The sequence below is a fragment of the Anomaloglossus baeobatrachus genome, chromosome 9 (assembly GCF_048569485.1).
Source record: "Anomaloglossus baeobatrachus isolate aAnoBae1 chromosome 9, aAnoBae1.hap1, whole genome shotgun sequence".
Taxonomy (NCBI): Eukaryota; Metazoa; Chordata; class Amphibia; order Anura; family Aromobatidae; genus Anomaloglossus; species Anomaloglossus baeobatrachus.
In genome coordinates this window covers 93,027,688-93,054,157 of record NC_134361.1, presented here as the reverse complement: position 1 = coordinate 93,054,157, position 26,470 = coordinate 93,027,688, and the positions used below count along the sequence as shown (strand labels likewise).

Below are 26,470 nucleotides of genomic sequence, written 5' to 3'. Positions count from 1 at the left end.
GCATTACAGTAGCTTAGGTATCCATGGTTATGACCACTGATATAATATTAGTTGCTAGTGGTTATAACCATGGATACCTAAGCTACTATAATACCCTGCACATGAGGCAAGTGATATAGCTAATCAAGAGAACTATACTAAATTTGTAATTGAAGAAACTGTGGAAAAACAAAGCGCAATAGGGTCTTACCCTCGTATGTAGGGGTATAGGATGGGGGAGCAATACTACTCACCAAATGTGGTTGTGAGAGTCACAACCACTGTAATCGCATGTAAAACTTGACCAAGGCAGCAGCAACCCAAAGTGGCAGATAACAGAGAGAGGTAGAAACTGGGTTCTTCAACGCCGCGCCAATGATCACCAGCCAAAGGATCAGATCAATGAAGCTTTATTATTGCATCGGTCTACGCGTTTCAGGAGCCCTGCTCCCTTCCTCAGGACCATCAGACATAAGCATACATCAAATCTCTTTTGTATCAAATTTGTAATTGGAAGTATTTGCTATTATTACATATTGGGCTAGGATTTTGGAGATGGGAATACCCCTTTAACTCTTTTACAAACTTCTGGATGCAATGTGTCTATAGGAGAAGCAATGCTCCACAGACTGCAGTCCTAATTATCAGTGTCCCTTATGACACACAGGTAACACTGTATATGTGGAGCTTTCATTAGAAGCAGGCACTAGCTCAGGGATCTGCTGAGGTTAGGTGACACTCTTCAGCTCTCCCCTGCATCTCTGCTAACAATCCCTGCTTGCTGGATATGCTGACCTGATTTTGCAATAGCAATGCCCCTCCCAGCTCAGTGACATGTGATGACAGAGCCCTTCCCAAATAAAGTTGAACATATAGCTGCTTTGATATCGGAGAGTGCTGGATTGTGGATCTCTTCCAGTCTGCAGCAAAACTTTCAATGCAAGGATACAAGGCAGGTGATAAAGTATCTGCTGCATTCATCCATCTGGCAAGATCAAGCCCAGCTAGGAAGGAGCAGCCCTACTGACAGGTATGTGCCCAGTGCTGGAGAGCACAGATACAACCTGCTGCAGTGTATACATAGCACATACAGAACATGCACTTATCTTCTATGCTGGGAATTTCATTCAATTAGTAGCAGAGGAGACTTTGTTATTATATTTTGTTTATTTTGCTATTTCTGATGTATTGGAATTACTACAGAACTTGAGATAGGAAAGATAGAATAAATAGTGCCATTGGCTGTAATGAAATGCTTAATTGCTAGTCTTTCTCTATCTGCACCACTTAGAATGTAAGAAGCTTCTGCAGATACAATGCAGCAGAGGATCTCAGCACAGGAATAAGTGTAATGCATATACCATGCACTCATGCAATCCATTGGATGACTCATAGATATGTAAGGTGACGTAATGACTATAAATAAGATTTCTAAATTGTAAGGAATGCAAGAGAACAAATGAATTCCACCCTTTCACCACCACATAGTTATTGGGTGTAGTATATAATGTGCCTGGCGTATTTGCAGGTACAGAACCTAGAGATGATACATGTGTATTAAAGAGGAATAATATCACTCTGCAGACGCCAGTGACTGAATACAGTATAACGGCAACCAGGGCACATGGCTACAACAGCATTGCTTGTCACCGTGCCAAAAATGTATATTTCACTGGAGGACGGTGGTGGTGGAGGGGGTGTGGTGCATGCCGGATGCACATTCACTAAGGCTGCTTTCACACATCAGTTTTTTGCATCCGGTTTTTTTTGCCGCCGGATGCGTTTTTCCCTCATAGACTTGCATTAGCGCCGGATTGTACCGCATGGCCTTGCGTTGTGTCCGTTTTTTTCCGGATGCGGCATATTTAGCCGATGCGGCGGCCGCATGGAATGTTGCTTGCAGTGTTTTTTGTCTGCGGCTAAAAACCGCATCGCGCTGGATCCAGCGCGATTTACAATGCAAGCCTATGGACGCCGGATGCGGTGTCGGGCGGCAAAAACCGCATCCGGCCAGAGGCGGTTTTTTGAACTGTGCATGCTCAGTATCTTACCGGATCTGTTAAAAAACGGACGGGCCACATGGAAAAACTTATGCAACGGATCCGTTTTTTTCGCCGCATCCATTGCATAGATTTTTGAGCCGGAATGAGCCTGATGCAAAAAAACTGATGTGTGAAAGCAGCCTAAGTTTAGTCCTCTTTGTCTACTTCAGAATATATAATAAGAATACATGATGGTAAGAGGAGGCGTATATGGTCATTATATCTTCTTGTGGATGGGCAGGTTATAAAATTGGACTGTATGGAAGCGGGGTACTGATATAACACATCCACTGTGAAGTGGTCTCTATTTATAAACAATTTATTTTCAAATTGTATTCTCCGTAATTACTTGGACTTATACGATAATAAGACAATTACATGCAAACGCGTGCCAATATACATGCTAATGTATGCAAATATACAGTAGATATGTATACAAAGCTTTGTAATGTACAGACAATGCTGGATCCACATTGTAAGTGAAGAATGTTATAAAATACATATCGCAGTCTGGTACTTTAAGATGCCGTTCGTAGGGAATGGCCATGGCTGAGATGACAGTGAACATGATATATGACATTACATGAAGAATTCTTTTTTGCAGTTAGCGTTTTGCTGACCTTCTTAAAGGAAAGTATCCAAGTAGAAAATCTACATATTGTGCAAGATAAAAGTGATACGCTCCTAATGCATTCAGTGCTAAAAATAAATGTATCCTGATCTGCCAGCGCTGAGAAAGCATCTGCTGCCGACTGGATCACCACAGAAACACCATTGTCACATGTCACAAACTTAGCATGGTGCTGCCACACCAAGGAGCGCTCTGCTGTATGAAGGGAACGTATTGATACTATGACACGGCCCTGTGTTCTGCGCATGGGGCAGATATATACGCACGCACTCATATTTTTATTTTAATACAACAAGGTACTGTTAATATATTAGGAAAATGATGATTTGTGCTTGGACAGAACAGATAATCACTTTGATTTCTTTAAGGTAAATATTTATATTTAATACATCTAATATATAAAGCTGAGTGTATGTATGTATGTGTGTATGTCTTCTAAAAGAATCCGCACCGTCGCAAACTTTTGTAAAAAAAAACCCTATTTGACTTAGGAAATGTCATAGACTATATTTTGAGGGGAAAATGTAACCCTGCGCTTTACAGTTATTCGCCAAAAGACCTCCTTACATTAAAGTCAATGGAGCTGGGAGCCACAATGCAGCCAGAACTTCAAAAGAAAGTTGGCATGTCACAATGCAGCCAGGGAAAAAGACAGACAGGGAAAGAGACAGACAGGGAAAGAGACAGACAGAGATAGGCAGAGACAGACAGACAAAGAGACAGATAGACACAGGCAAAGAGACAGACAGGGAAAGAAATAGAGACAGACAGGGAAAGAGACAGACAGACAGACAGACAGGGAAAGAGACAGACAGACAGGGAAAGAGATAGACAGACAGGGAAAGAGATAGACAGACAAAGAGATAGAGAGATAGACAGAGACTGGGAGAGACACAGTTACTATCTCGGGCAACGCCGGATACTAGAGCTAGTTATGTTATATTTCTCAAAACAGGCACAAGAGAGAAAATTGGAGGTGTTTCCCACAACAGCCAGTCAGGATGCTTGTTTTCACTTCTGAAGTCACGTCCTGAAAATGTTTCGGTACAAGTGGTTACATTGTATTTGTTTATTTTAGTCACTTACAAGGCACTACTAATTCCACAGAAGTGAGAATCACTCCCCATGGAGGCTCACAATCTATATTCCCTATCACTATGTATTTGGAGAGTGAGAGGAAACCGGAGAACCCAGAGGAAACCCACACAACACGGGGAGAACATACAAACTCCTTGCAGATGTTGTCCTTGGTAGGTTTTCAACCCAGCACCCCAGCGCTGCAAGACTGCAGTGATAACTACTGTACCACCATGCAGTGCTAACCAATGAGCCAACCTGGCTCTCTGTCAGCAAAGAAAACGTCATTATAAGGGCATGTTCACACGTTACAGATTTGTTTGCATCTTTTGGAAGAAAAAACGCTGCTGAAAAAATTGTGTTTTTTGCCGTGGTTTCGCCCCTTTTGGTGCGTTTTTGATGCTGTTCTTTTTTTGCATTCTGGTAGGAAAACTGCTGGAAGAAACACAGAAATAACTGAACAAGTCAATTGATTGGTGCACATTTTTTCTGCACCACATTCTGCAAGGAAAAAATCTGCATCATGTGCAGAACACTTCAGGATCTCATAGACTTTCCTGGGATGCGTTTTCCCTTGCAGATTGATTAAAATCTGCAACAAAAAACGCATAAAAACGCAGAAAAAAAAATGCAGCCTAATAGTCGGGAGTCTGAAAAGAAACACATTCTGCAAAGTAATTGACAGACCGCTGTATCTCATCTTTTTAGACTCGCTTGTAACAGGGTTGGTGCCTCAGGATTGGAGGATTGCTGATGTGGTACTGAAATTTAAGAAAGGTAAGAGGGTAGATCCAGGCAACTACCGTCCAGTAAGCCTGACATCAGTAGTATGCAAAAATTTTTGAGGGCATTTTAAGGGATGACATGCAAAAATATGTTGCAGAAAATAATATAATAACTGACAAACAGCATGGAATCATGAAAGATAAGTCGTGTCTAACCAACCTGTTGGGGTTCTATGAGGGGGTAAGTGCAAACCTGGATATTGGTAATGCAGCTGATGTGATTTATTTGGACTTTGCAAAGGCATTTGATACTGTGCCACATAATAGCCTTATACTAAAGCTCCAGAAGCAAGGACTAGGACATTCAGAAGTTAGTCAGTTCAAAGGTGGGCAACTAGACTACTATAAGGAATGGAAGGCCTCCCATATGATGACAGGTTGAAAAAGTTAGATATGTTTAGCTTCGAAAAAAGACGTCTCAGAGGAGATCTCATTTATATGTATAAATACATGTGTGGTCAATATAAAGGACTGGCACATGACTTATTTCTGCCAAAGACAATACTAAGAACCAGGGAGCATACACTGTGAATGGAAGAAAAGCGATTCCGACAGCTAAATAGGAAAGGGTTCTTTACAGTTAGAGCAGTCAGACAGTGGAACACCCTACCACAAGAGGTAGTAATGGCAGATACTATAACAGCTTTTAATAAAGGGCTGGATGATTTCCTCAGTACACACAACATTGTCGGTTATAAATGACTTAGTGACAAAATATAGAACTGGTGGAGGAAGGTTGAACTAGATGGACCTAGGTCTTTTTTCAACCTAAGTAACTATGTAACTATGTAAGTGCACCAAGACATAAATGGGGGTATAAAAGTTACAAAGACAGAGTTAGGTGTCTGCTGTTGTGAAATTTGGCCTTTACTGTATCTTCTATAATGCAATGATGCAAATATTTCATGGCCTTCCAACGCAGCAAGATGTCAATTTGATTTTACACTTTTATCAAATTAGTGAAGATCTTGTGAACCACTTACTGTACCGGCAACTCATGGCCTATAGGTACATTGAACGGTTCATAAACTAACAAAAAATACTTTTACAGCTGAAGATCCTTGAGAGTTCATTTATAGCACAAACTTTAAAAGTTTACTCATGGAACATATTTGTACTTAACTATGTATTAAAAAACCCAAGACAAAACGACGTTTGTCTCATGCTACTTATTCAACTACTTTCAACAAAGTGATTAGATGGAGGGCATCGCTACTTTAATGTCTTCAAACTTTTTCACAGTGACCCTGAGGATGGTCCTTTGGATCCCACAAATTGGGATCTACAAAAACTCATTATTTCTATATAGTGACATTGGTTTTGGCAAAACATACCGTAGCTCAGAGTGGATGTTTTTCTTTGTAAGAATAGGTTTCTTTCTTACCACCCTACCCACAGGCCAGACATGTAAAGAATATGGGAGATTGTTATCACGTGCAGCATACAGTGGAATGTAAAAGTTTGGACACCCTGGTCAAAATGACTGTTAGGCTATGTGCCCACGGGGAAAGTGTCCTGCGGATATATCCGCAGGACATTCCGCAGGAGCTCCCAGAAATCCACAGCACAACTTTGTCTGTTTTCATGCTGCGGATGTGATGCGGTTGTATTGCGGAATGTCGTGCGGATATGCTGTGGTCATCCTGCATTGAGGATACAATACATGGCTTCGGCACTGCATCCTAAATGCAAAACAAGTGCTGGACTGATCGAGGAGTTCGTACTTACCTTTATCACGCAGCACTTCACTTTCCGGCCGTGTCTGTCAGTGTCTGCACTTTGCAGGAGAAGGTGGGCGGGCCTGAACTAGCTCCGACTGTCACATGACCGGAACTCATGCAAGCCCCGCCCACCACCTCCTTCCTGCTCCTAGCTCCACAGCGCTCCTCTGCACTAGAGGAAGTGACTCCGGTGTCTTCTATTAAGGCAGGTAAGTATGGGACCCTGCGGAAAAATCCACAGGAATAATCCACACACTGCAGATTTTTCCGCAGGGAAATGCACATTATTTCCGCTGCAGAAAAAAATGCAGCATGGGCACAGCAGTTCCAAAATGCCATAGAAATGGCTGGGGACCCACTGTACTGCGTATTTTTGAAAGATCCACGGAAGTTCCGCGAAACAATCGTGGCAAATTCCGTAAATTTTCCGCAGCGGGGGCACATAGCCCTATTGTGAACAGTTAAGCAAGTTGAAAATGAAATGATCTCTAAAAGGCATCCATTTAAAGATTTCACATTTCCTTTGTGTTGTAGAAAAAATATATAATTTCATCTTTTACATTTTAAAATTAAGAAAAAAAGGAAAATGGGCCAATGGAATAGTTTGGTCACCCTGCATGGTTAGTACCTAGTAGCACCCCCTTTGGCAAGTATCACAGATTGTAAATGGTTTTTGTAGTAGCCAAGTGTCTTTTAATTCTTGTTTGAGGGATTTTCATCCATTCTTTCTTGTAAAGTCTTCCAGTTCTGTGAGATTCCTGGCTCATCTTGCATGCACTGCTCTTTTGAGGTCTAGCCACAGATTTTCAATGATATTCAGATTAGGGGACTGTGAGGGCCATTGTAAAACCTTCAGCTTGTGCCTTTTGAGGTCGTCTGTTGTGGATGTTGACTTGTGTTTAGGATCATTATCTATTTGAAGATGCCATCCTCCTTTCAACTTCAGCTTTTTTTACAAATGGTTATGTTTGCATCAAGAATTTGTTGAAATTTAATTGAATCCATTCTTTCCTCTACCTCGTTAAATGTTCCTTATGCCATTGGCTGGAACACAACCCCAAAGCATGATTGATCCATCCCCATGCTTAACCCCTTCAGCCCCCAGCCTGTTTTCACCTTAAAGACCCGGCCATTTTTTGCAATTTTGACCAGTGTCACTTTGACAGGTTATAACTCTAGAACACTTCAACGGATCCTGGCGATTCTGAGATTGTTTTTTCGTGACATATTGTACTTCATGTCAGTGGTAAATTTAGCCCGATATGTTTTGCATTTATTTGTGAAAATTTCGGAAATTTGGCGAAAATTTTGAAAATTTTGCAATTTTCAAAATGTGAAATTTTATGCCCATAAATCTGAGAGATATGTCACACAAAAAAGTTACTAAATAACATTTCCCACATGTCTACTTTACACCAGCGCAATTTTTGAAAAAAAAAAAATTCCGTTAGGAAGTTAGAAGGGTTCAAAGTTCATCACCAATTTCTCATTTTTCCAACAAAATTTACAAAAAAAATTTTTTTAGGTACCACATCACATTTGGAGTGATTTGAGAAACCTAGGCGACAGAAAATACCCAAAAGTGACCCAATTCTAAAATCTGCACCCCTCACTCTGCTCAAAACCACATCCAAGAAGTTTATTAACCCTTTAGGAGCTTCACAGCAACCAAAGCAATGTAGACGAAAAAATGAAAATTTTACTTTTTTAACACAAAAATGTTACTTTAGCCATAAAAATTAGTATTTTCACAAGGGTATCAGGAAAAATGCATCATAAAATGTATCGTGCATTTTCTCCTGAGTACGCAGATACCCCATATGTGGTGGTAATCAAATGTTTGGGCACACAGCAGGACTCGGAAGGCAAGGAGCGCCATTTGAATTTTTGAGTGCAAAATTAGCTGCACTCATTAGCGGACACCATGTCGGGTTTGAAGACTCCCTGAGGTGCCTAAACAATGGAGCTCCCCCACAAATGACCCCATTTTGGAAACTAGAGCCCTCAAATATTTTTTCTAGATGTTTGATGTGCACTTTGAACCCCTGGGGGCTTCACAGAAGTTTATAACGTTGAGCCGTGAAAAGAAAAAAAATTTTTTTTACCACAAAACTGTTGCTTCAACCAGGTAGCTTTTTTATCACAAGGGTATCAGGAAAAAATGCACCATAAAATGTATTGTGCATTTTCTCCTGAGTACGCAGATACCCCATATGTGGTGGAAATCAAATGTTTGGGCACACAGCAGGACTCGGAAGGCAAGGAGCGCCATTTGAATTTTTGAGTGCAAAATTAGCTGCACTCATTAGCGGACGCCATGTCGGGTTTGAAGACTCCCCGAGGTGCCTAAACAATGGAGCTCCCCCATAAGTGACCCCATTTTGGAAACTAGAGCCCTCAGATATTTTTTCTAGATGTTTGATGTGCACTTTGAACCCCTGGGGGCTTCACAGAAGTTTATAACGTTGAGCCGTGAAAAGAAAAAAAAATTTTTTTACCACAAAACTGTTGCTTCAACCAGGTAGCTTTTTTTATCACAAGGGTATCAGGAAAAAATGCACCATAAAATGTATTGTGCATTTTCTCCTGAGTACGCAGATACCCCATATGTGGTGGAAATCAAATGTTTGGGCACACAGCAGGACTCGGAAGGCAAGGAGCGCCATTTGAATTTTTGAGTGCAAAATTAGCTGCACTCATTAGCGGATGCCATGTCGGGTTTGAAGACTCCCCGAGGTGCCTAAACAATGGAGCTCCCCCATAAGTGACCCCATTTTGGAAACTAGAGCCCTCAAATATTTTTTCTAGATGTTTGATGTGCACTTTGAACCCCTGGGGGCTTCACAGAAGTTTATAACGTTGAGCCGTGAAAAGAAAAAAAAATTTTTTTACCACAAAACTGTTGCTTCAACCAGGTAGCTTTTTTTATCACAAGGGTATCAGGAAAAAATGCACCATAAAATGTATTGTGCATTTTCTCCTGAGTACGCAGATACCCCATATGTGGTGGAAATCAAATGTTTGGGCGCACGGCAGGACTCGGAAGGCAAGGAGCGCCATTTCACAGCAAAATTGGTTGGAATTATTAGCGGACGCCATGTTGCGTTTGGAGACCCCCCCGAAAGGGCCTAAACAATGGAGCTCCCCCACAATTGACCCCATTTTGGAAACTAGACCCCTCATGGAATTTATCTAGCTGTTTAGGGAGCACTTTGAACCCCTGGAGGCTTCACAAACGTTTGTAATGTTCAGCCGTGAAAATATTTTATTTTTTTTACCACAAAATTGTTTTTTCAAACGGGTAGCTTTTTTTTCCACAAGGGTATCAGGAAAAAATGCACCATAAAATGTATTGTGCAATTTCTCCTGAGTACGACGATACCTCATATGTGGTGGAAATCAATTGTTTGGGCGTACGGCGGGGCTCAGAAGAGAAGGAGCGCCATTTCACAGTAAAATTGATTGGAATTATTAGCAGACGCCATGTTTCATTTGGAGACCCCCTGAGGTGCCTAAACAATGGAGCTCTCCCACATGTGATCCCATTTTGGAAACTAGACCCCCCCCATACAAAAAAAATTAGTTTGGCGAAATAAAAAATACAGACATCAGTAGAAAAAAAAAAAAAATGAGCGCCTGCCAAGACCAGTGCCAAACGTGAGAGCAATGCACGAGTCTCGCATCGCATCATCCACTGCAGTCTGGAAGCGAGCAACTGCGCTGGATAATGCGATGCGAGAGGGCAGGGCGGCAGATGAGAAAGGGCGCAGCGGATGGAAGATGGGAAAGGGCGCAGCAGGTGGAGTAGCGGCAGAGGATGGGAAAGGGCGCAGCGGATGGATGATGGGAAATGGCGCAGCGGATGGATGGGAAATGGCGCAGCGGATGGAGGAGCGGCAGAGGATGGGGGGGCAAGCCAGCCACCCTCCCCCCACATGTGCTGCAAGCCAGCCACCCTCCCCCCACATGTGCTGCAAGCCAGCCACCCTCCCCCCACATGTGCTGCAAGCCAGCCACCCTCCCCCCCCACATGTGCTGCAAGCCAGCCACCCTCCCCCCACATGTGCTGCAAGCCACCCTCCCCCCACATGTGTTGCAAGCCACCCTCCCCCCACGTGGGGGGAGGGTGGCTTGCAGCACATGGAGGGATAGGAGGTGTAGCGATGGAGAAGGGGCAGCCGATGAAGGAGGCGGCGGCGGCGGCCGCCGATCGGGAACAGTGGGGGCCGATTCGGGGGCAGCAGCGGCTGAAAAAGGTGGGTGCGACGGCGGCGGGGACAGTGGCGAGCATGGCGGCGGGGACAGCGGTGGATCGGGAGCGGCGGCGGGGACAGCGGTGGAGCGGGAGCAGCGGCGGGGCGATCGGAGACAGCGGCGGGGACAGCGGTGGAGCGGGAGCATGGCGCCGGGGCGATCGGAGACAGCGGCGGGGACAGCGGTGGAGCGGGAGCATGGCGGGGCGATCGGAGACAGCGGCGGGGACAGCGGTGGAGCGGGAGCATGGCGCCGGGGCGATCGGAGACAGCGGCGGGGACAGCGGTGGAGCGGGAGCATGGCGGGGCGATCGGAGACAGCGGCGGGGACAGCGGTGGAGCGGGAGCATGGCGCCGGGGCGATCGGAGACAGCAGCAGGGACAGCGGTGGAGCGGGAGCATGGCGGGGCGATCGGAGACAGCGGCGGGGACAGCAGTGGAGCGGGAGCATGGCGCCGGGGCGATCGGAGACAGCGGCGGGGACAGCGGTGGAGCGGGAGCATGGCGGGGCGATCGGAGATAGCGGCGGGGACAGCGGTGGAGCGGGAGCATGGCGCCGGGGCGATCGGAGACAGCGGCGGGGACAGCGGTGGAGCGGGAGCATGGCGGGGCGATCGGAGACAGCGGCGGGGACAGCGGTGGAGCGGGAGCATGGTGCCGGGGCGATCGGAGACAGAGGCGGGGACAGCGGTGGAGCGGGAGCATGGCGGGGCGATCGGAGACAGCGGCGGGGACAGCGGTGGATCGGGAGCAGCGGCGGGGCGATCGGGGACAGGGGCGGGCGGGCGGCGGGGACAGCAACTTACCGCTCTCCTCGGCTTCCAGGGACGGTCACAGGCCGCAGATCCACATTGATTGGAGAGAGCGGTCACAAGACCGGTCTCTCCAATCAGAGCTGGGGGTGGGTGAAGCATCGATCACCCAGCTCCAGCCAATGGCCAGTGCTACAGCAGCACTGATCAGGGCTGGATTTCAATGTTCCAGCCATTTTCAATGGCTGGAACATTACAGTGGCTGTAATTGGCTGAGCGGCGTTCGTCAGCCAATCACAGCCTCTGTAGGTTCGGGGAGGAGGCACCACCCCTCCTGAGGTCAGGCAGAGGTCCCCTCCTTCCCGAATCTACTGTTTAAGTAAACAAATTTCACTCCCCGGGGCTCCGGGACCGCGATTTCGCCATGACGTACTGAGTACGTCATGGGTCGTTTAGCACCATGTCACCATGACGTACTCAGTACGTCCAAGGTCGTTAAGGGGTTAATGTTTGGCAATACATTCTTTTTCTGAAATTATGTGCCGTTTGATCATTGTGGCCAAAGAGTTCTACTTATCGGTCCACAGGACTTATTTTCAAAATGCATCAGGCTTGTTTAGATGTCGAACGCTGAATTTTATGGTGAGGATGCAGGAGATGTTTTCTTTTCATGACTCTTCCATGAAGGCCATATTTGTGCAAGTGTTTCTGAGTAGTAGAACAATGTACCACAACTTCAGAGTCTGCTAATCTTCCTGAGAGTCTTTTGCAGTCAGAGGTAGGGGTTCCGATTTCCCTCTCTAGCAATCCTATGAGCAGCTCTCACAAATTTTGCTTGGTTTTCCAGACCTTATGTTGACCTCCACTGTTCCTGTTAACTGCCATTTCTTAATTACATTTCAAATCGAGGAAAGGGCAACTTGAAAAAGTGCAAGGCAGCTGCTTAGAAGAAGCCATGGCTGCTGTTTTTGGCACAAGGTTAGAGGAGCTGTTTTTTTACAAAAGCTGTGAAATTTGCATGACCTGGGTTTTCCTAACAATGATAGTGAACAAGCTATAACCATAACAGACTTATTCAGGTCTGAAACATTGGTCAAAGTTATCTGACCACACAAATCTCCAAGGGTGCTCAAACGTTTGCATCGGCCCATTTTCCTTTCTGTAATTTTTCAAATGTAAAAGATGAAAATATTTTTTTTTGCCTATACTAAAAAGGAAACGTGTCAGTTTTTATTGTATGCCTTTTAGAGTTCATTTAATCTTAAACTTACTTAACTGTTCACAATAACAGTAATTTTGATAAAGGGTGCCCACATTTTTACATGCCACTGTAGAACTAGTACTTATCAGAAATTCCTACTGTAGGCCTCCTGGCAGCTCTCCAGACCGATTTTCTTCTTGTCTTCTCATCAATTTTCAAGGGACATCCAGCTTTAGGCTATGTGCGCACTAGTGCGTTTTACCCGCGGATTTACCCGCGGATTTGCCGTGGAAATTTCTTGAGAAATGTCTGCAATCTTTGTGCAGACATTTCCCAGCAAATCCTATGTGAAAAAAAAATAGCTGTGCGCACACTGCGGATTTTTCTCAAGAAATTTCCTTGAGAAGAATTTCTTGAGAAAATTTCTTGAGAAAATGAGCATGTCCATTCTTTTCCGCAGGTACCCTGTGGATTTCGGCAGTACAGCCTGCAAAATCCGCAGGGAACAACCTGCTGGAAAATCGCGGCTAATCCGCGGCAAATCCGCATGCGGATTTGCCGCAGATTTGGTGCGGATTTTTTCCGGAGGTCCAGAAATCTTCCACTCCCAGAAGTTTCTCAAGAAATTTTCTTGAGAAACTTCACAGTTCTAGTGCGCACATAGCCTTAGGTAATGTCACTGTTGTGCCATATTTAAGCCATATTTAAGCCACTTTTTGATGAACACCTTCACAGTATTACATACAGTAGTATATATACTGCCTTGGAAAAAAATTTGTACTCTTCTGACTGATAACTTTCAACAAGGAAATCCTTTTGCTATGTTGCAAGTTGTTTATGGATCATGGGTTTTTCTGTAAAATACAACTAAGAAAATTTCAGAAAATCGTACTAGAAGTTTATATAGGAATAATCAAAGTGACTACTGTATAAATGATGGCCATTGTGTACTGACTACTATTTATCATGAGTTTAAAAGTGATTGGCTAATTAGAGGGTGTTCAAAATTACACTGACACGCAAAAGGGTAACAACGTTTTGAACTTTTGACTTTCAGGCTCCATAGCTCTCCATCCACTACAGTTTTGAGCGTGAGGCTACCTTTATTTTATAGACAATCATTTTGGCTATCTGATACATAAATGTGACTTGCACCTATTTAGCATATGATTAGTTATGCAGATTCTTGACATATCACTGCATTGTTACTGTTTTGTTCCTTTTCATATTCCTAGTACTCGAGTGTGCGAAGTAACTCCTCTTGTAGGATATTCAGATATTACTCAGCATTGAGACCACCATCGATCCTAGTCAAGCATCCAAACGTTTTATCTGTGAAACAACCCCATATCATGAGGTTTCCTCCACCGAATTTGATAGTTCCTTAAATTTCTCAATCTGTTAGCCCCATTTTTCCTTGTTTCTTTCAGACTCATTTTCACCCATCATAGCCTAGTCTGTTGGCTTTTGTTTCATTGCTGGAAATCACCCGTTTTCAATCTTGTACTGTCCACTTTTCGTACATTTTTCCAAACTTGAGCTGACGCTTCTTATAATGATATTGAAGCTGAGGCTTCTTCACTTTTTTCAGACCACCATTCCAGACATGTGTAATGTGTGTCTCACGGTGCTTGCATGGATATCTGTGATGTCACAATTATGAAGCATATGAGCCGCCTTTGTTGCACCTGAACTGATAGACCTTGTGATGAGCAGACTTGTTGACTCCAATATTTTTCCTGGACGTCCACCTCTTGGATTTTGGATGGATGGACTTCATTTCATATTTTTTCAACTCTTATGGCCTCACATGATGCAGTTTGGCAACTTTCTTGGCCAAGAAACCGCTATCGATGAGCTGGATGATGCTATTTCTCTTTTCTTGGGTAATCTTCTTCATGGCTGCTCCTCAATTCCTACCAGTGACTTTTTGCTTGAGAATCAACCTAATAACACACTGAGCTATTCCGGAATGTGAGAACAGGTTATAATTTGCAGTATACAGTAAGAAAATATTTTTCAAACACCAGGAGCTAAACAGATGCAGTAACATGACAAGAATCTGTATCACTAGTAGTTACTGAACAGCAGCATATAGTTGCAAGTCAAATTTATGTATGAAATAGCCAAGATGATTGTCTTTAAATTGATGGTAGTCTCACACTCAAAGATGCAGTGGATGGTGACATATGGAAAATGAAAGTCAAAAGTTCAAAATGTTAAACTTTTACTTGTCACTGTAACAACTTACTTTAGTTTTGTAATTTTTATTTCTCCCCTCAAAATCATATCAACTTGTTTCTCAATGGATTCGTACTCACTATGGTTGACTTTAAGGGGTGGTCTGACGTTCAAAGTAATTTTACTCCTAATTCCTTATCTATTTTGTGCTATCATCTAAACTATTTTCTAATATATCTGAATTTCAAATTCCCTGCTGTTCCCTAACTACTTTAACTGCTTCTGTATATTTTTTTCCCATTCCTTTTAGATGATACTTCCTTTGAGAATCCCAGTGCATGCTGGGACATTCAAATGAAGCATCACCAGCGGGTAGAGGCTGCAGCAATGACTACCACAGACAGGCAGACAGGGGCAGGAATGACAAGCAAAACCTGACCTACCTATTAGATATTCTGTAGCTGCTATCAATCAAATAACAGTATATTTCACAAAATTTACTTGCCTATTTTTCAGAAAGTATACATCCGATCTGACAACTAAAGGTATGTATAGAATCAGCATGATAGTGCCAGTATAGCACTGGCTTTAGTTTATATATGAAAATCCTGATGGGTTTTCCTCTTTAAAATGTCCCTGAAGTATATTAGTGAACCTGCCATTCACGTTTTTAGATAGGTACCTTGTGAGGTTAGTATTTGTTACACTTGAGTGGAGTAGCTCAAGTATTAATTGGGATTCATTTCAGTCTTCCCCCATTTTTTCATGTCCACAGTTTATTTATACACCTGTTGCACTCTTGCTGGAATTGCACTCAGCGAATGGGATTTGCCAACAGCAGACATTTCCTCTGTATCACCAAATGTGCTCTTCTAGTAATAGCCTTCTGTTGTAAAACATCCTCTAAAGTCATTCAACTTTCCTCCAGCTATAACAACTGAAAAACGCCCAACTGCACCAGATGGAGAGAGGATTCTCCTCTCCTGATGTACAACTGACCTTGGCCTATACCTGACTTCGCTTCTGGCTTAACATTTGTTATAGCAGCTTGAACTTATGGTTCTTCTCTACTAATTGTGACCCCATAGCTCCACCTGACCTTACTCTATACCATGTCATGTCCAGTCTTTAATTATCATCCTTGGTCACCAGATCTGCGATATTATCAATCCAATTTGTTGTGGGTTATCCTAATGCATACTCTGTAACAGGGCACAGCAAATTTGATGTGTCACTTAAAATACTAGTGTTCTTTATGTGGCAGAAATGACTTTCAGATCCCTAGGAACCAAGCCTAGGTGGGATTTCCATCTTTGCACCCCTATTGTTTTCGCTCTTTTCTCCCTTCAACTAATAAAATTATAATAGCCATCTGTAATCAATTGCTCATTTAATTGTTTAAAGGGAATCTGTCAGGTGATTTTCTAGTACAATACCAATGTTATCTTTAAATAGGGCTTAAAAAGAATTTTCAGGATCAGTTAGTTTTATTGCTCTAGTTATCCTGTTATCTTGTTGTAAGTTCCTTAAAATTCAGTGTGAAGTAGTAACTAGTCAAGCATATGTAAATACAAACTACATATTCACTGTTCCCCCCTCCCACCTCTCAGTGCTGGCATCAGTGAGAGTAAATCTGAACTGAATTGGGGCTGCTATCCTCACCCATACTCCCTCCCACCTCTCAGCAGTGATAATAAATGCCCTGGGAGGTGGGGGGGGCAGTGAATATGCAAATTATATTTATATAAACTTGACTAGGAGCCACTGAATTCTATGGAGCTTACAGCAAGATAACAGGATAATGTAGAACAATATAACCTACTAATCCTGGAAGATCTGCTTAAGCCCCATTTCAAGATAACATTAGAATTGTACTGCAAAATCACCTGACAGATTTTCTTAAATAATTGGTACTTCCAATTATAGGAATCAGCTTTTTTAGTCAAAAATCTATTCATGTTCCTTTTCAGTGTGAACAGAAAGCACAGGCTTCATACCACACAGCTCTACCTGAGCAGGTGCACAAGGTGGAGTATGGATTCAATAGAAAGCATAGGCTTTATACCACACAGCTCTGCCTGAGCAGGTGCACAAGGTGGAGTATGGATTCAATAGAAAGCACAGGCTTTATACCACACAGCTCTGCCTGAGCAGGTGCACAAGGTGGAGTATGGATTCAATAGAAAGCACAGGCTTTATACCACACAGCTGTGCCTGAGCAGGTGCACAAGGTGGAGTATGGATTCAAGCATAGGCTTTATAGCACACAGCTATGCCTGAGCAGGTGCACAAAGTGGAGTATGGATTCAATAGAAAGCATAGGCTTTATAGCACACAGCTCTGCCTGAGCAGGTGCACAAAGTGGAGTATGGATTCAATAGAAAGCATAGGCTTTATAGCACACAGCTCTGCCTGAGCAGGTGCACAAAGTGGAGTATGGATTCAATAGAAAGCATAGGCTTTATAGCACACAGCTCCTGCCTGAGCAGGTGCACAAGGTGGCGTATGGATTCAATAGAAAGCATAGGCTTTATAGCACACAGCTATGCCTGAGCAGGTGAACCCTTGTGCCTTATAATATTCAATATAGTTGTACTTGAATTGGCAGGCAGAAACCTGGAACAAGTGGTCTCAATAATGTTGCTATAGAGGCCTGTTTTGCTTTTGTGTGTGAACACTTGAGTAAATTTTCTAACTTGTACACCCTTCAAACCAAGGTGTAAATCAGAGGTTGCATGATCTGAGGGGTTATTAGTAATGCCATAGGTTTTCTGGTAAACTGAACCTTCTTGGTAAAATGGGTAGAGAGTGGCAGGCTCCTCTCATCGCCGTCTTCCCAGACTGTGGCTGATTGGCCCAGTTTTCAGAGTATCTATTAAACCATTTTGTGAATGTGTACATGAATGCCAATAAGGATCTGTTCTCTAAGACTTCTAGTACAAGAACCAATAAACTAAAGTGGTGTTCCCTTCTAGATATCCTCTCCTATCAAAAAAATTCTTTTGTATGCACTGAACCTGAAATAATCACCTCATAACTACTGAGTGTATTTTGGCGTGAAGAAGGCCCGTTATTGGGCCGAAACGTCCCATCTTCACTTAGTCTATCTAATAATTGAAAAAGATTTATGAATAATAAAAAGATTTTTGGCACAATAACGAATCTGTTGATACCTTCTTATAATCAAAGAGAGTGCAGTGATCCCTATATATTGATTACTCGGACCTCGGTCCTCTCACTAGCACCTCAATCTTCCTTTGAACAGGGCAGAGTGCACACCAATTTCTTTATACTATCACAGCTCTGCCTGAGCAGGTGCACAAGGTGGAGTATGGATTCAATAGAAAGCACAGGCTTTATACCACACAGCTCGGCCTGAGCAGGTGCACAAAGTGGAGTATGGATTCAATAGAAGGATGGATTCACATGATCGTATGGCATTCGATGCGAGTGCATCAGATGTGATATGCTAATGACCCTTGGCTGTCACTGTGCTGCCAGCATGAGGCAAGTGTCATTATACTGTGATCTGATCCTGCGATTGGATCACAGCTGTGGAGGAGAGAAAGGGATTAATCTCTCCATCTCCTCCATTGTCAGCTGATGTGATTATTGCACTGCACTCGGATGTCATCCGAGTGTAGTCCGATGATTCTCCTGCATCCATGAACTTGTATGGGTGCGAGGAACACGGCTCTCGCAGACAATCACAGCATGCTGTGATTTTTGTCTCATCCAGAATCTGGATGAGAAAAAAGCTGACCATCTGCTCTCGCTCATTGAATAACATTGGTCCGAGTGCAATGACAGATTTTCTCGCATTGCACTTGTCTGAATCATTCAATAGAAGGCATAGCCTCTGCTTTGTTTTGAATCTACACCCTGCACTATGTTCACACACACATATATATATATATATAGATATATATAGATATAATATATAAAGCTGAGTGTATGTATGTATGTGTGTGTATGTATGTCCGCTAAAGGAATCCACACCGTCGCATTTACAATCTCGAAATTTTGCACAGACACCTCATGTGACTCAGGGAACGTCAGACTATGTTTTGACGGGAAAATTTAACCCCATGCTTTACAGTTAATCTCCAAAATCCTGCTTCCATTAAACTGAATGGAGGTGGGAGCTACAAGCTATTAATAGCAACTGTCAGTGGTTGCTAGAGGAACAAAATAAACTGTTAGTATAAGAAGCTTATGTGTGGTGTGAGGTAATAAGATGTCAGTGGTGAGACGGATAGAGAGAGACAGAAAGAGACAGACAGAGACAGATGGGCAAAGAGACAGCCCTGGAAAAAGACAGCCCTGGAAAGAGACAGCCCTGGAAAGAGACAGCCGGGCAAAGAGAGAGCCCTGGAAAGAGACAGCCCTGAAAAGAGACAGACAGGGAAAGAGACAGACAGGGAAAGGAACAGATGGGGAGACGGGGAAAGAGACAGATGGGGAAAGAGACAGACCTGGAAAGAGACAGACCTGGAAAGAGACAGCCCTGGTAAGAGGCAGACGGGCAAAGAGACAGACGGGCAAAGAGACAGTCCTGGAAAGAGTCAGTTCTGGAAAGAGACAGGCGGGCAAAGAGACAGGCGGGCAAAGAGACAGATGGGAAAGAGACAGCCTGGGAAAGAGACAGCCCGGGAAAGAGACAGCCCTGGTAAGAGGCAGACGGGCAAAGAGACAGCCCTGGAAAGAGACAGGCGGGCAAAGAGACAGGCGGGCAAAGAGACAGACGGGAAAAGAGACAGACGGGAAAAGAGACAGACTGGGAAAGAGACAGACGGGGAAAGAGACAGACAAAGACAGATGGGGAAAGAGACAGACGGGTAAAGAGAGAGACAGACAGACACATATAGAGACAGACAGAGATAGAGAGAGACAGACACAGAGATGGAGACAGATAGACTGATACAAATACAGATAGAGAGATACAAACAGACAGACAGAGACATAGACACAATAGCAAATATACTCCGGCACAATAGTGTGCCGGAGTATATTTGCTATTGTATCGATTTTTCTCCTGAGCACCTACTTATATTAGTGGTCGAGCCAGATCCTTTTTGTACAAAAGAGACATAGACACAGACAGACAAAGAAAGACACAGAGAGACAGACAAACAGAGACACACAGACAGAAACTGGGAGAGAGACAGAGAGACAGTTACTATCCCGGGCAACGCCCGGGTACTACAGCTAGTGTATGTATATATGTATAAATATATATATATATATATATATATATATATATATATATATATATATTTACACAAGGTGGCCATAAAATAACCTAAGGTGTTTGGAGCCATGTGCAGACTGACCCTGTGAACAGAATTGGCTGAAAACTGGTATGAATGCTATAAGGTATGGGGAAACACAGGGCATCCTTAAAAAAAATTTGCTGATGACATGTTTTGAAGCAACAGGATTACTGAGTGTTTAGCCAGGGCGCGGAGAACTTTCCACACTGATGTATGGGAGTCCCAATTGCCGCCTGGAAACACTGTGTGCACTGCTGCTCCTGGCAGGGTTGTTCATGCCCTGTTCCATGACGGCAGTGGCAATGTCGTGGACAACCTCTCTGCTTCCTGGTCATCGCCCGCACCCTGGCTGAACACTCAGTAACCCTGTTGCCTCAAAATGTGTCATTATCTGTCTCAGCGAAGTTTTGATATAAATAATTTCTTAAGATGCCTTCCGTTTCCTCATGCCTTCAATAGCATGCATACCAATTTTCAGCCAATTCTGTCTACTGAGTCAGTCTGCACACGGCTCCAAACACCTTAGGTTATTTTATGGCCACCTTGAGTTTAATGACTTTAATGTACGAATGCACACAGGACATAAAATATATGCACTAGGCAACCATTGCTAAGATGCAAAAATGTTGATCTTGTTATGGAGCTATGGGAACCGCTTATCATGATATAATGATGCATGTGAAGCACATCTCATTATAGAGTGTGATCATTGCAATTAGTGATATCTTTATTGGATATAATTGCATGTATTGTCAAAAAAGAAACCAATTATAATGTATTAGTAACAAAACTAGAACACAGATTTCCACATTTTTTTTTAGTATATGTAAAATCAAATAAATGAAAGTTCAGTGTGCTGAATTTAGAAGCTGTTCTATTTTCAGTGCGGTAAATGTGACACTCATTAAAATGTTACCAAGGAGAGAAAGTCTGTCACAGGGAACAATATTCCATGGAACTGCAGTTGTTAAAAGGGTTGGTAAAAAGAATAACAGTTTTCATAGTAAATTCTGATTTCCATTTTAGAAGCTTTTTTGAAAAAGTCTCGATGTCTGGAAAAATCCCTATGATGTAGATGCCAACAGCCAAATGTTCTTTTACAACTACAAATATGGCAATCAGAATTCTAGGACCTATAACTCAAAATATTATATTTTTAAGAAGTCGCTGCACTCAGTTATTGCTGTCCTACAGAGTTTGCAGAGTGGCATGTTATATGCATGATCTCTGAGCCATTAAATAAGGGGACACAGTGCCCTGCTTCTATTCATCTCTAGGGGTCCCAGGGATTGGACTCTGACTTATGAATTCCTTTACCTCTGGATGAGTAATAACATGTCATGTCTATCATATCACATATACAGTGGCATGCAAAAGTTTGTGTACCCTTAATCAAAGTTATGCGGGCGTCACACGGTACGATCTATCGTGCGATTGCACGAGCGATCGTACCCGCCCCCGTCGTTTGTGCATCACGGGCAATTAGTAGCCCTTGGCGCACAAAGTCGTTAAACCCCCGTCACATGCACTTACCTCCCAGACGACCTCGCTGTGGGCGGAAAACGTCCACTTCCTGAAGGGGGAGGGACGTTCGGTGTCACAGCGACGTCACACAGCGGCCGGCCAATTGAAGCAGAGGGGCGGAGATGAGCGGGACGTAAACATCCTGCCCTCCTTCCTTCTGCGTTGCCGCCGAGACGCAGGTAAGCTGTGTTCATCGTTCCCGGGCTGTTACACAGAGCGATGTGTGCTGCGCCGTGTACGATGAACAACCAGCGCAAAGTAGAATAAATGATTTTTTTAAAAACGAGCGACGTGTAAACGATTTGCGATTCGTAACCGATTTGCGATCGTTTACAGATGCTTGTAGGTGTCACACGGGACGACGTCGCAAACGATGCCGGATGTGCGTCACGAAAACTGTGACCCAACGACATATCGCACGACAGATTGTCTCGTGTGACACCCACATTAGTGTCATTGTGAACAATTAAGCAAGTTGAAGATTAAATGATCTCTAAGGCCCCCTTCACACGTCTGTGTCTCCGGTACATGCTAGGTCCGTGCCCGTATGTACCGGAGACACGGGCACACGTATACCCATTAAAATCAATGGGTATATGTGCACGCACGTGTTCTGCAAGTGGCCCGTGCCTCCAAGTGGAGCAGACGTGTTCCGACGGATGCATGTCCGTTTTTCTCTGGCAGCACGGACCCGCACACGTACCACATGGGTGTAGTGTGGATGCGGGTGCATGTGACATGCGCCGGAGAAACACACGTGGCATTGTAAAAAATAAAAAAACACATACTCACCTCCACCATACCTGTAGTCTCTGCCGCGGCTGTCACCTGCATCCAACCCCCAGTGAATTTGATCAACGCATCTTCTTCACTGGGGGCCGGAAGCAGCGTCAGCGGGACGTGGCTTTGGCCGGACACTGTCATTCAGCACCATAGACAGCTCCGGAAGAAGCAGGTAAGGCGGGACTTTCCGTTCTCCGTGTGTTATTACGTATAACACACGGTGAACAGGAATGTGCCACAAACACGGCACTTGGGGAGCAAACCACCCCTTTAACACGTACATGAAAAAACGGATGGTATTTTTCACGGACGTGTGAAGGGGGCCTAAAAGGAATAAAGGTAAAGATGACACATTTCCTTTGTATTTTAGGAAAAAAAAATGTATTTTCATATTTTACATTTTTAAATTAACAAAAAAGGAAAATGAGCCGATGCAAAAGTTTGGGCACTCTGCATGGTTAGTAGTACCTGGTAGCACCCCTTTTGACACATATCACAGCTTGTAAATGCTTTTTGTAGCAGCCAAGAATCTTTGAGGGATTTTCATTCATTTTTCCTTGTAAAGTCTTCCAGTTCTGTGAGATTGCTGGCTCGTCTTGTATGCACTGCTCTTTTGAGGTCTAGCCACAGATTTTCAGTGATGTTCAGATCAGGGGACTGTGAGGGCCATTGTAAAACCTTCCTCTTGCACCTTTTGAGGTAGTCTATTATGGATTTTGACGTGTGTTTAGGATCATTGTCCATTTGTAGAAGCCATCCTCTTTTCATCTTCAGCTTTTTTACAGACGTGTTATGTTTGCAACAAGAATTTGTTGAAATTTCATTGAGTCCATTCTTCCCTCTTCCTGTGAAATGTTCCCCATGCCATTGGCTGCAACAGTTTTTGGATACTTGATTAACTTTACCTAACTATTTGTACTATTGCACTTAATTAAGTTATTGATTTGAGATCAATTTTGGTGTACCCAGAAAAGGATGGATCTAATTGATACATCTAAGATTATTTTCTAAGTACTAATGCGTGGATTATTTTCACTTGGTTACTTGGAATCCTTTACTAATATCTATATCTGGTCTCTTTAAGCACGAGTGGGTACCAGGTCCATATGAGACCTACAGTAGACAGGACATTGATAGTGATATAGCACCTCTTTATTGGCCATCAGTGCAACCAGTTTATAATGTTTTTAAGTAAGTGGTAGGATTGCTTTCTAATTATTGATAGACTTAAACTGGTGTCATGATTTTCCATGGTTTTTGCACCTCTATTTCTGCATGTGTTGAATACTTTTACCCTGTTATTTTTCATGATCACGCATAACCTTAATTTCTTAACATCTATGGCTTGATTTTTTTGCCTATGTGGATTGGATGGGTTGTTACGGACATCTAGTGAGAATCTCATGGCAATAGCAGCTTTAGAAATATATGTACTTAGAAAATTGGTGACATGTTCAATACTCATTTCACCCGTTGTATATACAGTATATCACAAAGGTGAGTACACCACTCACATTTTTGTGAACAGTTTATTATATCTTTTCATCCTTCCGTTACCCGACCCCACCAGACACCATGGGACACTTTCTACACTAAAGCAGAAATGACAATATAACTTTGAGAGGTGACTATGAGATTGGGGCATGTGGAAGGTTATGAATAGCCTTGAGCTATGCATTCAATAGGCTAACCTACTTATTGATAAGGTTGTGCCACCGCAGCAACTTGAAGATATTACCCTTCAATCCTTCCAATTGGGGTAAATTTTATACTCCTCTTTATTTTCTTCAGACAGCTTTAAAACACACAATACGTTTTATAGGGGCTAATGCTGGATGATAAATTTGATGCATCTTTTGAAACTTTTCTCTAACTTTTAGAACAATTTTTTGTGCCAAAGTTTTGGCTCACTTTGGCACATCTTACGCCGCACCCCTCCATGCAAGATCATACCCCTATGTTGCAGATTGTTCTTAAATACAGAATAAATAGGTCTAAAACTGGATGTGATAATTTGGGCTTAAATGTGTCTTTAACATCACAAGTGGCGTAAAGTGTTGCCTGTTAGCACTCCGTACACACTAGCGTACTGTTGTATTCTATCACCATGTATTGCTGGATTGTATTAACTTTAAAATTTCTTGTAGGTCTAATTGCGAAATACAATGGAGAACACTTTACCTTCACCAGCCCTGGCAAATCTCAGCGCCGATGTTCCTTCATAAAGGAAGACAGCACAGCTCTACAGATACAGATATTAACGTGAAATGGTGGAGAAAGAAATGTCACGTTCAAGAATTCTTCTCTTCTAGATGGATCCTTCATATTGAGAACTGTGCGACATAACGGTTACATGCTTTGCTCGGACTTGAAATATGATTTCTATGCTCCTGCTGACCATATATTGTCTATAAATATGGACGAGGGTCAGAAGTGGGTTTAATGTGTGAAGTTCCAATAGTGCGGGGTTGTAGCATTGCACTTTCTGTACATTCCAAAGAACATTGATGGATTATACAATCAAAACGTGATCATTGGATATGGACCGCATGAGAGGGGGAGTACACATCACAGCTTCCGAATTCTAAATTACCTTTGAACATTCGCTTTTCTCTCAACACATTTGTTCCAATGAGGCCCACAGACCTTACGTCTCCTCTGCCATTTGAAAATGACTTTGAGTTATTGTCTAACCAAAATGAGACAGATTATATGGAGCTCGAACTTCTGGATGGAGCTTTGTCCTCCACCCTTGTTCTGATGGTACTGCTGACAATTATCCTGACCTTGGTGGTGACTTCTCTACTGACTTACTGCTTTCACAAATGGAAGCTCAAAGCTAAAAAATTACAGAGAGCGCATGAGGAGTATCAAAGAGATCATGAAAAAGTCATGTCCCCATGCAACTCATGACTTCTAATATTTAATGCAAACAGCTTCTCAATAACTAATATTTGTAAAGTGTGCTCAAGCAAAAACATTGCTTCACATACAAAGCTTCAAGGACTAAGCCGCCTGTATTGATGGCTGGCTCTTAAGGAGATCGATAACTTTATTGAACTGCATTTTATTTCCATTTGTATCAACTAAAAGGCTTCGCTATTTTCTCGCGAAGCGTTTCTTCATATACATTGTATAATAAAACAGCAAAAACCCTCCCATGATTGTGCCACATCGCATGGAAAGTGATATTCAATGACAGGTAAACTTGATTAACAATGTCATTAAGAAGCTAGAACAGAAACAATGTAACAGATGACTGAGATGACTGCTAAAGGCCAGGTTTAAAAACCAGTTTCATACAAAAGTTGCCAGGATACACAAAGGATTGCAATGTATACAGTTTTTTGTATTGTATAATATTTTCTTGCTTTGTTTGCTGTACCAATTGAATAGGCTGGAATGTGCTATTGTCATCTGTATTTTGCCGGTTGATGTTAGACATTGATGTGAGGCGAGCTAGGTACTGGTCATACAGCAGACTAGGCAATCACTAGCCCAAGTATCCTAACCACTCACAACCTATATTGGGTAGGAGAAAGTTCAGCATGCTGTTTCTTGTGATATCATGGGTAAGACATGCAGGACCATTTGCAGTGTGTTGTAGTGATGTATCAGTCGCAAATGATCCAACACAAAGATCTATCTCCCTGCTGTGACTGAGACAAGTTGGCACCGCAGAGAGAGACACTAAATTCTCTTAATGGCTCTCACTGGGCTAAAAAGTCTAGTGTTCAGTGGAGAAAACCTCGCCCACCTGAATGAAACCCCACCCACTTGACAATTTAACTGGCCCATTGTAAGTGGGTGGGGTTTAGCTGCAGGTGACCAGGGTTTCGGTGGCATTAATATAATCTTAAATATGTGTTCACCCCAGGTGAACACATATTCAATAAGGATCCATTTAGGATCCGAAAAAGCCTGCTCTTTATGGTGAGTGGAGCCATGGGAACCGGATCACCAAAAAGAGCTGGACTGTCCATCACTAGTGTGTTGCATTTTGGGAGGAGCCTGGTTTAATGAACCACTTATACTACTACTATACTAACGTAAATAAGACGATTGAGGACAGAGTATGGAACCATAATACTCATATGTACTGACTACACTCCAAAAAAAGGGATATTTGTAACAAGAGAACTGAGGGGTATACGTAGTCAAAGTCAATAAATGACCAAAATGTACAGAAATCACATAACCACTTCTTGCAAAAAATTAGAAAAGTTTTATTAGAAAAGTCAATTACAGCAAGAAGTAAAATACCGCAT

General features: G+C 42.9%; 1 long non-coding RNA gene across 1 annotated transcript; it reads left to right on the top strand.

Annotated features, from left to right (window-relative positions):
- The first annotated feature begins 717 nt into the window (after positions 1 to 717).
- LOC142250515 (uncharacterized) lies at positions 718 to 26,470 on the top strand. The gene is made up of 2 exons (XR_012725203.1): positions 718 to 1,009; positions 24,350 to 26,470. It is a non-coding gene; the product is annotated as an uncharacterized LOC142250515 (long non-coding RNA).